Raw genomic sequence first — 15,124 nt, 5'->3', positions numbered from 1 at the left:
TTTTTTATTGTTCGCAAAGTGTCACTCAATGCTTCAGAAGCTTGATTCAAATCTATTGACGGTGTTTGCAAAAGTAAGCTTAGTGGTCGTGTAACAGAAGGTACATTGCTCAAACAAATCATTGAAATCACGAACTCTGTCTCGCAAATAGACTCCAACATAGAACGAGCCTCAGAACTTGTTGTTGAATCTTGCCAAGTAGAAATTTCTTGAAACGAAGCAACAGTTTTGTGATGTTTTCTTCAAACTGCATTATATCATCATGTTTTTCAGACCAGCGCGTTTCACATAGTCCACTTAATGATTCCTGCAGATGCTTTTTGAAAACTATGGTACGTTTCGGAGACAGATTTGGAAAACTGATAATTTTTTTCATCAACGCAATACAATCCTTTGTTTGAAGAAATTTCGACGTTTACGCAAGCGAGTTATTAAGACAATGGTTGAAACACGGACAATGATTAGCATTGGTACTCATTTTATGAAGTTCCTGCACAGCTCCCTTAATCTCTGATGTCATTAGAGAACATCCATCCGTTCCAATTCCAACGCAATCTTCGAAGGGTAGTCCTAAATTATTAAAAAACATCGATCACTATGTGTGCCAAGGCTACACCTGTCAATTTTTTTTCTCCATTTATAACATCTTCTTCTCGGATCGAATCGTAAACTTAGAGGAAAGTTACAAAACCTTCTCTTATATTGCCATCATATAAATACCGCAAACAAAGGCTGAGTTGCTCAGTATGACTACAATCAGTAGTTTCATCGAAAATAATTGCAAAAAATCTACCTTTTTTAACCCTCTCTATCAAAATAGATTGAATTTCATCTTTGCAGCATTGAATAAGATCGTTTTGTGTCGTGTTGCTTATATAAGTAGCTGTTGGAAGTGTAGAATTTAAAATTTCTTCAAGCTCTTTATTACCTGCAGCGACTAAAAATTTCAAAATTGCCCTAAAATTGCCCTCGTTTGATGCTGATTCAGAAAAGTTAAGTTTACCGTCATCTCTATGGCCTCCTACTGCTAAATTCTGTCGCCCACAAAGAATAATAGTTTTTATAATAATCTCCAACAATCTTCTGTTTTTCTCAACTTGTTTCATTCGATGGGAAAAAAGCAAATTACTGATTTCCTTTCTTGGATTTTCATAAGTATTTATGAAATCTTGACTAGAAAGGGCTGATTTAGAGTGATATTTGTTAATAGCGTGGTTATTTAGTACACCTTCTTTACCGGTCAACTTTGCAAACGATGCCATAGGAACTTTGACAAATGCATTGAGAGGAACATTCGATTTCGAGTCACCAGTATCACTTGCAAACAAGAAACAATATTTACAAAAACATCTTTTTTTTGTTCAGAATAAACAAGCCCTTCATATTCAGTTAAAAAAAGATGTTTAACGTATTGCTTTTCTAGTTTTCCTTTTTTACTATGACTCGAAAAAGGGAAGATATAGTCCTTCGGTGGTACCCAAGGATATTTTAGTAAGTTGTACTTCGTATAATCATCTAATAAATATTTTTTTCCCACAAAATTACCTATGTCGTATTTTTCAACAATATAATTTTGTGAAAGTGATATAGGTACATTCGAACCCGATTCAGTATTCATAGATGTTGAATTCAACGTTTTCTTATTATTATTATCAACCAACAATGTATTAACCTCACGATCAGTATGAGTTAAGAGTGGAACAGTACTTCCGTTTTCTACATTTGTATCATCGCAGACCTGTTCTTGAAGTTTTGGCAGCTTGCAAAAATATTCTTTGATGCTCTTGATAGCTCGTCGCTTCTTATTATCTTTTCCAGAGTTTCCGTCCTGTAAATATTTATTTCACGTTATTCCAGAATTCTCTTTGATTCACGTAGAAGCAGTGAGCAATATTTGCATGTTATGAAGTTTATCTACTTGAATTTTGTTTGATGCTGATTGATGTAGCGAATTAGAAATACGTAGACACAAGATTCATCTTTTGATATTAAAAAAAAGCTATAAAAACAAGCTATATGCACTTGTTTTCTTGCCGCGACTTCAGTATAAACGTACTATATCCGAGTGATCTCACGAAAAAAAGCTGGTGCAAATATATTGCTCGCTATTTTAATTTATACTCGACTGTTAAAAAGCAGGCTGATTCATGAAATTTTATTAAATGTTTAACGATTATATGAAAATAGCAATGTATGCTCGATGGAATAACCCGAATCACACTTTAATGGAAAATTCGTACGAGTTCCTCCGCCCTCGGTCTTTTAGTTTGCTGGTTATCTGTCACTCGAACTTCCAATTGTCGATTAATTACACAGATTTAATAGTTCACGATGCGGAACGAGTCGGTAGATCGAATGAATTAGGTTAATTTTTTTAATATTCTAAGGTTAATACAGTAGAATCGCGAAAAAGTTAACCAAAACACACGCTTTAACACAAGTACACAACTCACAAGTTTAAATGGCCATGACTAACTACATTTGCGCCACGAGACACCGACAGCATTGGGTTATATTTTAAATATTTTTAAGTAGTGAATATTACTCACTTCTTTTCCTATATATACATAGGTAGGCGGAAGTGTCAGTTATGTACTAAAAACCTAAAGGAAAAGAGATTAAATGGTGATCAAAGCATCGCTAGGTGTTATTTTGAGTTTTATAAAACTATTCTTCACAAATAATATTGTTTCCCTTCTCAAAAAATTGTGGAAAAGCAAGGGTTTCTTCAAAAAACTTTTATAAAAAAATTACCACTTTTTTTCGAGTTTGCGTGATAGAAGTGGTAGAACTTCAAATAAAAGAAAAATTGTTTTAGATCTACCACTTTAGTGGTAGAAGTCCGAACACTGGCGATTAACTTTCTCGCGATTCTACTGTAATTGAATATGTGTACTACAGTTTCTACAGAGATGACAAATGCCCAGTAGAAAGTGGTGAAAAATGTGTAAAGTGAGAGTGAAGATTCTGAATAAACTTTATTCAATAAAGCAAGGTTTGGTTCAGTATGTTATCAACAGCGCAAATATTTCTGAGCATTGGACTGATTTGCTTGAGCATCCTTACTGTTGAGCCCTAATATTATTTGAAAATCGATACTCAATTAAAGCATGAATACAAAAACTGCATTATGAAAAGTAACGATCAAATATCCATCATTATATTTATAAAAATTATGCATATAAATAGTGGGTTTCTGGGACTTCATGAAAAAAATTTTGTTCCGAATATGGTCGCTAGATGGGTCTAACTGTCCTTTGCGCGAGTCCTCATTAATTTACGCTAGATGAGTCTCTTTGCGCTCATAGCCTAGAGAGTTACAAACATACAAGTGAAGCTTATATAAGCGTGTTGAAAAGCGCGTGGCAATGCCTACTAAGGCCGCTCGAACTTTTGAGAATCTCTGCACTGATTTAAAAACGGTTGAAGATATTGAGATATTATTTATAACAATTTTTCCCTTGCAAAATGTTTTTATATCCAGCTTTAAGTTCAAATATTAAAAGATCCATAAAGCTACATGGCTATCACCCGATCGACAAGTACGTCACAGAGTATAGGAAACATTTAAAATGATACTAAAAATTCGGCAAAAGGCGGAAGGTTTCCAGCCCGTGTCAAATTTTTGTCAGAACGAAAAGGGCGACCTGGTAACCAATGGTCAGAGAGTGCTCAGATATTATGGGGAGATCGATTACGTCATCTTAAACGGAGTCAGCTTTGAAGCACCGTGATAATATTCCACTGGGGGAGAGTTCCCCCAAAAACCATCGAAACTGTGTAAATCTGTGATATCAATTCCACACTCAGAATTTTTTTTTTCCGAAATGGGAATGATCTTTCTCCACAGGAATTTCTTCTCAAAACAACAACAAAAACAAAAGAAAAACCTTTCTAAATTGCATGGAAATTTTATGATGGAGAAAACTTGTTTCAAAATTTTTGAAGTTGCGTTGCCCGGGGCTTAAACCCAGAATTTTTGGAGGAGGTGGAGCACGATATGAGATATAGATAGGTTAAATCGAAATTTGAAAAATTAACTGCACACGTGACCCATAAAAATTATTTATTTTTAAACAGAATAGTTTTTTTTCGAATAAACGTATTTAAATTGTGTTTGTTATGATTTATTAAATAATTTGGGAAAAATTTAAACAACGTGACATCAGGACGGACAAGGCGACAGCTGTTTCGATTATACCTTGTAAATCTCTTCAAAGCCTTTTCTCCCGGGAGTGGGATTTGAACCCGCACTCCTACGATATTGAAAGTGTTACAAACGCATTCAGTCACGTCATGCCTTAGTTGTTGTAAAGTTTTTCCCAATTGCCTTCTTTTGCATATATTAACATTTTATTAAAATTAGAGAAGTTTAAAATGTCTTGGTGGACAAAGATTGCACAAGGCATCATGATAGTGATAGCCGGATACGAACTAGGGAATGAAAGCTCTGAAACAACAGAGAACAAGATAACCAAGTATGAGCTACCAACTAAGGTAGACACAGAAAATATTCCGAACATTCCAGATGTTTGGTTAGCAGTTATAGGTTGTGTATTCATGCTATTGATCATCACAATAGGTATGATGCTCAAAAATTATATGAAGCACAAATATAGGCAGGTAAAACCCGCCACAGATCGTATCTAAGAAACACCAATTTTTGCAACCCATTACGTAAACTAAACCCAAAGCTGAGGAAGAGCAGTCAACAATTCAATTAGTAAATCTCAACAGTAAAGGCTGCCCTGCCTAAAGCGAACAGCAAATTAAAAATTCGCATAATTCTTTTGATTGCTCCTGACAAAAATGGTCATGAAGCAATAAGAAATTCTAGGCCAATGGAAATAGGCAAAAACTAAGAACGAAAAAAAAAATACAAAACTTTTAAAACCAGCCATAACAAAAAAAGTGAAGAAAAAGTCTCAAAGAGAACCTATATATAGATATATTAAAGCGCTATATAAATGTTCAATAAAAGGCTAGTCGCGCTCATTTCCATCTTAGGATAGAAAAATGGTAGCTTAGAAAATTTTCAAGCAACCATATTGTTAAGGAAGTTATTGACTTAGGACAATATTTGACCAGGCATACAAGAAATGCCGGCAATCCAGGACTTGAAATTTATAAGGAAAAATTAATAGAATATTTACTGCAGTAGGCAAATTTAAAATTGATAACCAGGTTCTCAAAATCAACTAATTGCACAAACCCAAGAGGTTGTGCAAGTCACAAATCCCGGTATAAGAATAAAAAACAAAAATTCTTCATAAAAGTCATGACGATTCTGTCTTGGTGGCCGCCGCAGAAATCGCATGACTAATAAAATCAAATAAATTGCTGCCAAAATAACCAAAATAAATTAAACGTTAGAATAATTTTTACACCCACTGTACCTTCCTTCCACTAACCAGCTAAACTTCTACTTCTATAACTACCTTGCTTTTCCACCAAGTACAGCTCTTCAACTTTCATTATCATTAGTTACAGATTTTTATACTCAGTTGAGCAGAGCTCACAGAGTATATTAAGTTTGATTGGATAACGGTTGGTTGTACATATATAAAGGAATCGAGATAGATATAGATTTCCATATATCAAAATAATCAGGATCCAAAAAAAATTTGATTGAGCCATGTCCGTCCGTCCGTCCGTCCGTCCGCCCGTTAACACGATAACTTGAGTAAATTTTGAGGTATCTTGATGAAATTTGGTATGTAGGTTCCTGAGCACTCATCTCAGATCGCTATTTAAAATGAACGATATCGGACTATAACCACGCCCACTTTTTCGATATCGAAAATTTCGAAAAACCGAAAAAATGCGATAATTCATTGCCAAAGGCGGTTAAAGCGATGAAACTTGGTAGATGGGTTGACGTTATGACGCAGAATAGAAAATTAGTAAGATTTTGGACAATGGGCGTGGCACCGCCCACTTTTACAAGAAGGTAATTTAAAAGTTTTGCAAGCTGTAATTTGGCAGTCGTTGAAGATATCATGATGAAATTTGGCAGGAACGTTACTACTATTACTATATATGTGCTAAATAAAAATTAGCAAAATTGGATGAAGAACACGCCCACTTTTTAAAAAAATTTTTTTTTAAATTCAAATTTTAACAAAAAATTTAATATCTTTACTGTATATAAGTAAATTAAGTCAAAATTCAACTCCAGTAATTATATGATGCAACAAAATACAAAAATAAAAGAAAATTTCAAAATGGGCGTGGCTCCGCCCATTTTCATTTAGTGTGTCTAGAATACTTTTAATGCCATAAGTCGAACAAAAATTTACCAATCCTTTTGAAATTTGGTAGGAGCATAGATTCTATGACGTTAACTGTTCTCTGTGAAAATGGGCGAAATCGGTGGAAGCCACGCCCAGTTTTTATACACAGTCCACCGTCTGTCCTTCCGCTCGGCCGTTAACACAATAACTTGAGCAAAAACCGATATATCTTTACCAAGCTTAGCCCACGTACTTATCTGAACTCACTTTATCTTGGTATAAAAAATGGCCGAAATCCGACCATAACCACGCCCACTTTATCGATATCGAAAATTACGAAAAATTAAAAAAATGCCAAATTTTTCTATACCAAATACGAAAAAAGGGATGAAACATGGTAACTGGATTGGTTTATTGACGCAAAATATAACTTTGGAAAAAACTTTGTAAAATGGGTGTGACACCTACCATATTAAGTAGAAGAAAATGAAAAAGTTCTACAAGGCGAAATCAACAGCCCTTGGAATCTTGGCAGGAATACTGTTAGTGTTATTGAATATATAAATAAATTAGCAGTACCCGACAGCTGATTTTCTGGATCACCTGATCCACATTTGGTCGATATCGCGAGAACGCCTTCACATATAAATCTAAGGGCCATTCGCTTTTAAAACCCTCATTAATACCTTTAAATTGATATCCATATCGTACAAACACATTCTAGAGTCAACCCTGGCCCACCCTAATGGCGATATCTCGAAAAGGCGTGCACCTATAGACCTAATGCCCACTCCCTCTTAAAATGCTCAGTAACACCTTTCGTTTGATACCCGTATCGTAAAAACATTCTAGAGTCACCCCTGGCCCACCCTAATGGCCATATCTCGAAAAGGCGTCCACCTATAGACCTAATGTCCACTCCCTCTTAAAATGCTCAGTAACACCTTTCTTTTGATACCCATATCGTACAAACATTCTAGAGTCACCCCTGGCCCACCCTAATGGCGATATCTCGAAAAGGCGTCCACCTGTAGACCTAATGCCCACTCCCTCTTAAAATGCTCAGTAACACCTTTCGTTTGATACCCATATCGTACAAACATTCTAGAGTCACCCCTGGCCCACCCTAATGGCGATATCTTGAAAAGGCGTCCACCTATAGACCTAATGCCCACTCCCTCTTAAAATGCTCAGTAACACCTTTCGTTTGATACCCATATCGTACAAACATTCTAGAGTCACCCTTGGTCAACCTTTATGGCGATATCTCGAAAAGGCGTCCACCTATAGAACTGAGGATTACTCCCTTTTAAAATACTCATTACCACCTTTCATTTGATACCCATATCGTACAAACACATTCTAGAGTCACCCTGGCCCATCCTAATGGCGATATCTCGAAAAGGCGCCCACGTATAGACCTAATGCCCACTTTCTCTTAAAATTCTCAGTAACACCTTTCGTTTGATACCCATATCGTACAAACATTCTAGAGTCACCCCTGGCCCACCCTAATGGCGATATCTCGAAAAGGCGTCCACCTATAGACCTAGTGCCCACTCCCTCTTAAAATACTCATTATCACCTTTCATTTGATACCCATATCGTACAAACACATTCTAGAGTCAGCCCTGGTCCACCTTTATGGCGATATCCCTAAATGGCGTCCATCCATAGAACTATGGCCTACTCTCTCTTAAAATACTCTTTAATACCTTCCATTTGATACCCATATCGTACAAACACATTCCAGGGTTACCATAGGTTCATTTTCCTACATGGTGATTTTCCTTATTTTGTCTCTATAGCTCTCAACTGAGTATGTAATGTTCGGTTACACCCGAACTTAGCCTTCCTTACTTGTTTATTAATAGGGTTAAACTTCCAAATGAAATGAAAAATCTTTGTTTAATAGAAATAGCAAGGAAATTTAAATAATTTATTAGTTACTAGAAACGTTATATAAAAGAGATAACTATATGTTTGCCTGGGTCTCACCTAAGAAAACCTCACTATTAAATAGGTCATAATTTTATATAACAGGAAAAACATTTTTACTTTAACCCCCAGTGGAATAGAAAATATTAATAAGAAAATATTTTTACTCTAACCCTCGGTAGAATAGGAGATTTAACTAATTATGGAAAAAGTCTCGTGTAAAGTAAATAATAAGAATTTTTACCTTAACTTATATACATAGAAAAAAATTGCGATAGGAAAAATAGTTTTGCATAATTTACTAAATACCGATAGAAACAATAAAATTAAGAAAATAGTAATACATAAGAATAGGCGGTTGGGAATAGGTTTAACCAATATAAAATATGCTAATAACTCGCACAATAAACAAAACCCAGTTTCAACCATATTATTCCAATTTACTCATCAATAAAATGTAAACACATAAAGAAAGAAAAATGCGTAAATATGAAGTCATGTTGGCATCAAGTTACGGTTACCTCGTGCCGGTTTATAAGTGAGTCGACGCTCTTAAAGACGGGCTGAGCAAAGATAATTTAAAACTCTGATGTGTAAAACCAAATGTCAATAACACTTGATGCAAAAAATTATTCAAAAACGCAAGCACATACCATACAAATGTACATACATATATTATACTGCAAAACAAAGCACAAAAAAAAAAAAAAAAACGTACAAACAAAAGAACAATAAAAAAAAATTTTTTTTTGTCAACACAAGAAATCACACATGGCAAGCAAATGTAAACGGATATAAAAATAAGTAAACAACGCTTTACGCTCAATATCAAATTACCGCAAGACAATAAATTACAATAGCAAACTAAAAAGCAATTAAAATTTAGTTAACTCTACGTGGTCATTAAATCACTTTAAGAATCACATACAATTGTTCTCAAGTGTATGTGATTCTTTTTAAAGGTGGATGATGTGGTATTCCCGCAATACAAGATATTTGTACTTATGTACATAACAGAATAGGTCTAGCTTGAAATGCATAAACAAATAAAACATGGTAATTGGATTGGTTTATTGACGCAAAATATAACTTTAGAAAAAACTTTGTAAAATGGGTGTGACACCTACCATATTAAGTAGAAGAAAATGTAAAAGTTCTGCAGGGCGAAATCGACAAGTACCTCACAGAGTATAGGAAACATTTAAAATGTTACTAAAAATTCGGCAAAAGGCGGAAGGTTTCCAGCCCGTGTCAAATTTTTATCAGAACGAAAAGGGCGATCTGGTAACCAATGGTCAGAGGGTGCTCAGATATTATGGGGAGATCGATTACCTTATCTTAAACGGAGTCAGCTATGAAGCACCGTGATAATATTCCACTGGGGGAGAGTTCCCCCAAAAACCATCGAAACTGTGTAAATCTGTGATATCAATTCCACACTCAGAAATTTTTTTTTCCAAAATGGAAATGATCTTTCTCCACAGGAATTTCTTCTCAAAACAACAACAAAAACAAAAGAAAAACCTTTCTAAATTGCATGGAAATTTTATGATGGAGAAAATTTGTTTCTAAATTTTTGAAGTTGCTTTTCCCGGGAGTTAAACCCAGAATTTTTGATGGAGGTAGAGCACGATATGAGATATAGATAGGTTAAATCGAAATTTGAAAAATTAACTGCACACGTGCCCCATACAAATTAATTATTTTTAAACAGAATATTTTTTTTTCGAATAAACGTATTTAAATTGTGTTTGTTATGATTTATTTAATAATTTGGGAAAAATTTAAACAACGTGACATCAGGACGGACAAGGTGACAGCTGTTTCGATTATACCTTGTAAATCTCTTCAAAGCCTTTTCTCCCGGGAGTGGGATATGAACCCGCACTCCTACGATAGTTGAAAGTGTTACAAACGCATTCAGCCACGTCGTGCCTTAGTTGTTGTAAAGTTTTTCCCAATTGCCTTCTTTTGCATATATTATTCTTCTACACACTATATACTTCGTATGTAATTATGTGTTGAAGTTATGCATGCTGGTAAGGCGATTTCAGAGAAACTTGGTATTGTTGCTATTTTTGTACTATTTATAGAACTACAATGAATTAAGCAAATGTTGTCTATTTGTATGAGTTAATCGGGGATTGCCCGTATTGCTTTAAATGTATGAAAACAACGTTTAAACAACGTTGTTTAAACTTTTCCCAAATTATTAAACAAATTATAAAATAAAAAATTTTTCAAATAAATGTTTTCATACATTTAAAGCAATACGGGCAATCCCCGATTAACTCATACAAATAGACAACATTGTGTTTGTTATTTTAACAAACCTTCATACATCTATTACCATATGAATTTTAATACTAATAGTTTCGCTGAAGTTTCATCTAGTTCTTGGTTACCAGATCGCCCTTTTCGTTTTGGCAGAAATTTGACCCAGGTTTTAATTGAAACCTTCCGTCTTTCGCTGAATTTTGGTTAATATCTTAGGGTTTTCCTATACTCTGCGCCATATTTTTCGATCGGGTCACAGCTATGTAGCCATTAATCTTTAAATATTGAAACTTTGAGCTGGATATGAAAATATTTCGGGAAACAGCAATGTCGATTGTCCTTACTCCATTTAAGGTTATCTGAAATTGCTGTGCAAATATATTTTTATGAACAATATACATTTTTTCATCGCCAAATACATTGAAAGAAGCGTTAGAGACTACAGATCTCGAACCTGTATGTATATGTATGTTTTTCATTTTAACCTTACGAAGCAGATAATCATATAACATTTTAGCAGTGATTCTTTATAAAGTATTGAATTATCACAGAAGAAGTATTGCGTTAAATTTCATGACAGCTCATTTCTTTAAATCACAGTTATTGCAAAAAAAAACACGTGTGATGTCATCATCGAACAAATAGGATGACGAATAGACCGATGAATGAATGAGCAATGCTAACCTAAACTTTTGGCCGTCCAACAAGTCGCTCTTTCTCTCTGCCCACCGGCGCCAATTGGTCACACCAAGGGAGTTTAAATCATTATCACCTGGCCCTTCAAGCGGAGTGGGGTCCGCCCTTTACCTCTGCTTCCATAGGCGGGTTCCGATAGAAACACTTTCTTGGCCGGAGCGTCATCTTTCATTCGCATAACATGTCCTAGCCAGCGCAGCCGCTGCTTTTTAATTCGCTGGACTATTTTGATGTCTGTGTATAGCTCATACAGCTCATCGTTAAATCTTCTTCGGTACTCGCCATTGCCAACGCGTAAATGTCCTTAAATCTTTCGAAGAACTTTTCTCTCGAACACTCCCAGAACCGCTTCATCTGATGTTGTCCTGGTCCATGCTTCTGCACCGTATAGCAGGACGGGTACGATAAGTGACTTGTAGAGTATTATTTTCTTTTGCCGAGAGGGGATTTTACTTTTCAATTACCTACCTAGTACAAAGTAGCATTTATTGACAAGATTCATCACTTGATTTGAGAGCTGATGTTGTTGCTTGTATTGATGCTGGGTCCCAAATAAACGAAGTCCTTTACTATTTCGAAATTATGGCTGCCAACAGTAACGTGGTTTAAAAGGCACATATGCGCTTACTCTTTGTTCGATGACAGCAGGTACTTCATTTTGTCCTTATTCACCATCAAACCTACATTTACCGCTTCTTTGGAGTAAGCAGAACTAACGGCGCGGGTTTTTAGGCCGATGATATCAATGTCATCAGCATATGCCAATAATTGCTCGCTTCTATAGATTATAGTTTCAGAGCGGTTAAGTTCTGCAGCTAGTATAATTTTCTCCAGCATCTAATTAAAGAAATCGCGCGATAGAAGTCACCCTGTCTGAAACCTCGTTTAGTTTCGAACGGCTCGGAGAGGTCCTTCCCAATCCTGACGGCGACTTTAAAATCGACGGCTTTAGAATCGAGGAGATGTGTGTCGATTCTTTTTTCGCTGGTTTTTTCCAAGATTTGGCGCATTGTGAAAATCTGGTCGAGGGTAGATTTACCAGGTCTGAAGAAGCACTGATAAGGTCCAATCAGCCGATTCACGGTGGCCTTCAGTCTTTCGCACAATACACTTGACAGGGGCTTAAATGCGATGTTAAGAAGGCTGATTCCGCGATAGTTGGTGCAGTTTGCAGTATCCCCCTTCTGGTGGACTGTGTAAAGAATACTTAAATTTCAATCGTCGTGCATGCACTCGTCCGCCCATATTTTGCGAAAAGGTGATGCATGCGCATTACGAACTTATCGCCGCCGTATTTGAATAGCTCCGCAGGAATTCCATCAGCGCCCGCCGCCTTGTTGTTTTTCAATCTGGTTATGGCTATTCTGACTTCGTCATATTCGGGTGGGGGAACATTTATTCCAACATCATCGATTGTGGAATCGGGTTAGTCATCCCTGTGCAGTAAATAGCTGTCTCTATTTAGGAAAGCAGAGAAGTGTTCCCTCCATAACCTTAGTACTCCCTGGACATCAGTTACAAGCTCACCGTTTTCGTTTTTACAGGAGTTTTCCACGGCCTTAAAACCTTCCATCTGTCGCCGAGTTTTTTGGTAAAATTGTCGTGCGTTTTTCCTGGTGTCTAGCAGCTCAAGCTCCTCGCACTCACGCCTTTCTGCCTCTGCTTTTTTCCTCCTGAACAGTCTTGTCGCTTCGCTTTTTAACTCTCGATAGCGTTCACGCACTCCTGTTGTCGCGATCGCTTTTAACGTAGCCCTGTAGGCAGCGTCTTTTCTTTCGGTTGCAACGCGGCATTCTTCGTCGTACCAGTTGTTTTTCCGTCGCCACAGGTAACCAATTTTTTCCTCGGCAGCAGTACGAAATGCTTGGAGATATGCTCCCACTGCTCCTGCATTTCATCAGGCTGAACTGTGCTCTCAGAGAGCAGGTATGAGAGTCGAGTTGCGAAATAATTGGCAGTCTGTTGCGATTGCAGCCTTTCGACGTCTAGCTTTCCTTGAGTTTTTTGTTCCTTGGTTTTAGCCGCGCAGAGGCGAGTGCATATTTTGGCTGCGACGAGATAATTGTCCGAGTCGATGTTAGGTCCTCGGATCATGCACACATCTAAAACACTGGAGGCATGCCGTCCCTATATCACAACGTGGTCCATTTGATTGTGAGTATTTCGCTCGGGGGACAGCCATGTAGCTTCATATATCTTTTTATGCATGAACCTCTTGCTGGATATGACCATATTTCGAGCACCGGCAAAGTCAATCAGCCTCAGTCTATTAGGAGAAATTTCATTGTATAGGCTCACCTTTCCGACTGTAGGGCCAAAAATAACTTCTTTGCCTACCCTGGCGTCAAATTCGCCAAGCGCAACGTTTATATCATGGCGGGGACAATGCTCGTATGTGCGTTTTAATTGTTCATAAAAAGCGTCTTTCACCTCATCGTCTTTCTTCTCTGTCGATGCATGGGGCAGATGAATGATATATTAAAACATTTTCAACATTTCGGATAGCCGCGAGACTTTCGTCCACATGCGTGAACGCCAAGACTTGGCGACAAAATCTCTCTCCCACCACGAATCCGACGCCGAAACTACGCTTATTTGTATGGCCACTCCAATAGATGTGGCAAATTTTAAACTTTCTTCCTTGCTTCGTCCAACGCATTTCTTGGAAGCCGGTGCTGTCAGGTTTTGCTTTGACGAGGACATCAACCAGCCGGCATCTGCACCAATCCCATTCAGGGAGCGGAAGTTCCAGGTGCATGCCCTCAATTCATTTTCCTTCAAACGTTTGCAACGGTCGTCATCAATAAAGGGTTGTATTTTTATCCGAGGCTTGTTGTTGCTTTTCATTGGAGTGTGGTTTGACGTGGCGGGTCCCAATCCCAGCGCACAACCCGTTCAGCGGGGGTGGAAGTATTACTTGCACGTTTATATAGCGGGCTGCTTGATCCAAGACAGACACCCGCTTGCAGCCGTACCTCGTGGTGAACAGACGCTGCTGATGAAAGATCCCCCAGCGAGCTCTTAAACCGATAATGTCAGAGCGCCCTAGCCAGGTTTTCGCCTTCTCACAATAGCGCACCACTAAACGGATTTTTAGTGGCTACCCTACTTTGCCGCAAGCGACCAATCGCTCTGGCCATTCCCAGCTGAATGGCTGTCAAAAGCTTTTCTCCTTCCGTGGCTTCTACCCACGGCTCTACCATCCTCTTGGCAAATACTAGAAGCTTTGTAGGATTTAAGCCACTTGCTGCTTCTAGATATGAAGGCTTCTAATAGCTGGAATCTTAGACTGGCAAGCGCAGGGCATGAGCACAAAACGTGCTCGATCGTTTCCTCCTCCAACCCACACCTCCTACATCTGCTATCACTGACCAAGCCTAATTTAAAGACATGTGACGCCAGAAAGCAGTCTCCAGTCAGAATAGCCGTCATGAGTATACAGTCCTCTCTTTTTAATGAGAGAAGTAACTTTGTTAGTCTAAGGTTGTGAGACCTACACATAATTTTCGACAATTTAGAGCCGCGGGCTTAACCCCACGCCTTTCCCGCTTGGTCGATCATATGCACTTCTGGTCTTCTCTTAATCTCGTCCAATCTAATTGGGACATCTACGGAGCAAGCTCCAAGGGATGCGCCCTTTTTAGCTAGTTCATCTGCTTTTTCATTCCCATCTATACACATATGCCCTGGGACCCAATATAGATGTATACTTCTCCCTGTCCCGATTCTTTCCAGAGACTGCTTACAATATAACACACTTTTTGGTGTTGGGTTATATGAGATTATTGCCCTAATTGCTGCTTGGCTGCCAATATAAAAGTTAACACGGTTACAGTTTAAGTTATTCTCTTCCAGTGATTCTACTTCTTTGGTTACGGCTAATATTTCCGCTTGGAAAGCGCTACAGTAATCTGTCAGCTTGTAGGATATATTTATTTACGGATCAGCACAGTATATCCCAGACCCTACCCTTTCTACTA

The 15,124-nt window shown here is 37.6% G+C and overlaps 1 pseudogene; it reads right to left on the bottom strand.

The window, feature by feature from the left end:
• Positions 1 to 671: 671 nt before the first annotated feature.
• On the bottom strand, positions 672 to 13,991 carry LOC137235359 (uncharacterized; annotated as a pseudogene).
• Positions 13,992 to 15,124: the final 1,133 nt, after the last annotated feature.

This window comes from Eurosta solidaginis, chromosome X, assembly GCF_040869045.1.
Source record: "Eurosta solidaginis isolate ZX-2024a chromosome X, ASM4086904v1, whole genome shotgun sequence".
In the NCBI taxonomy this organism is placed as follows: domain Eukaryota; kingdom Metazoa; phylum Arthropoda; class Insecta; order Diptera; family Tephritidae; genus Eurosta; species Eurosta solidaginis.
This window is presented reverse-complemented; position numbering and strand designations above follow the sequence as displayed.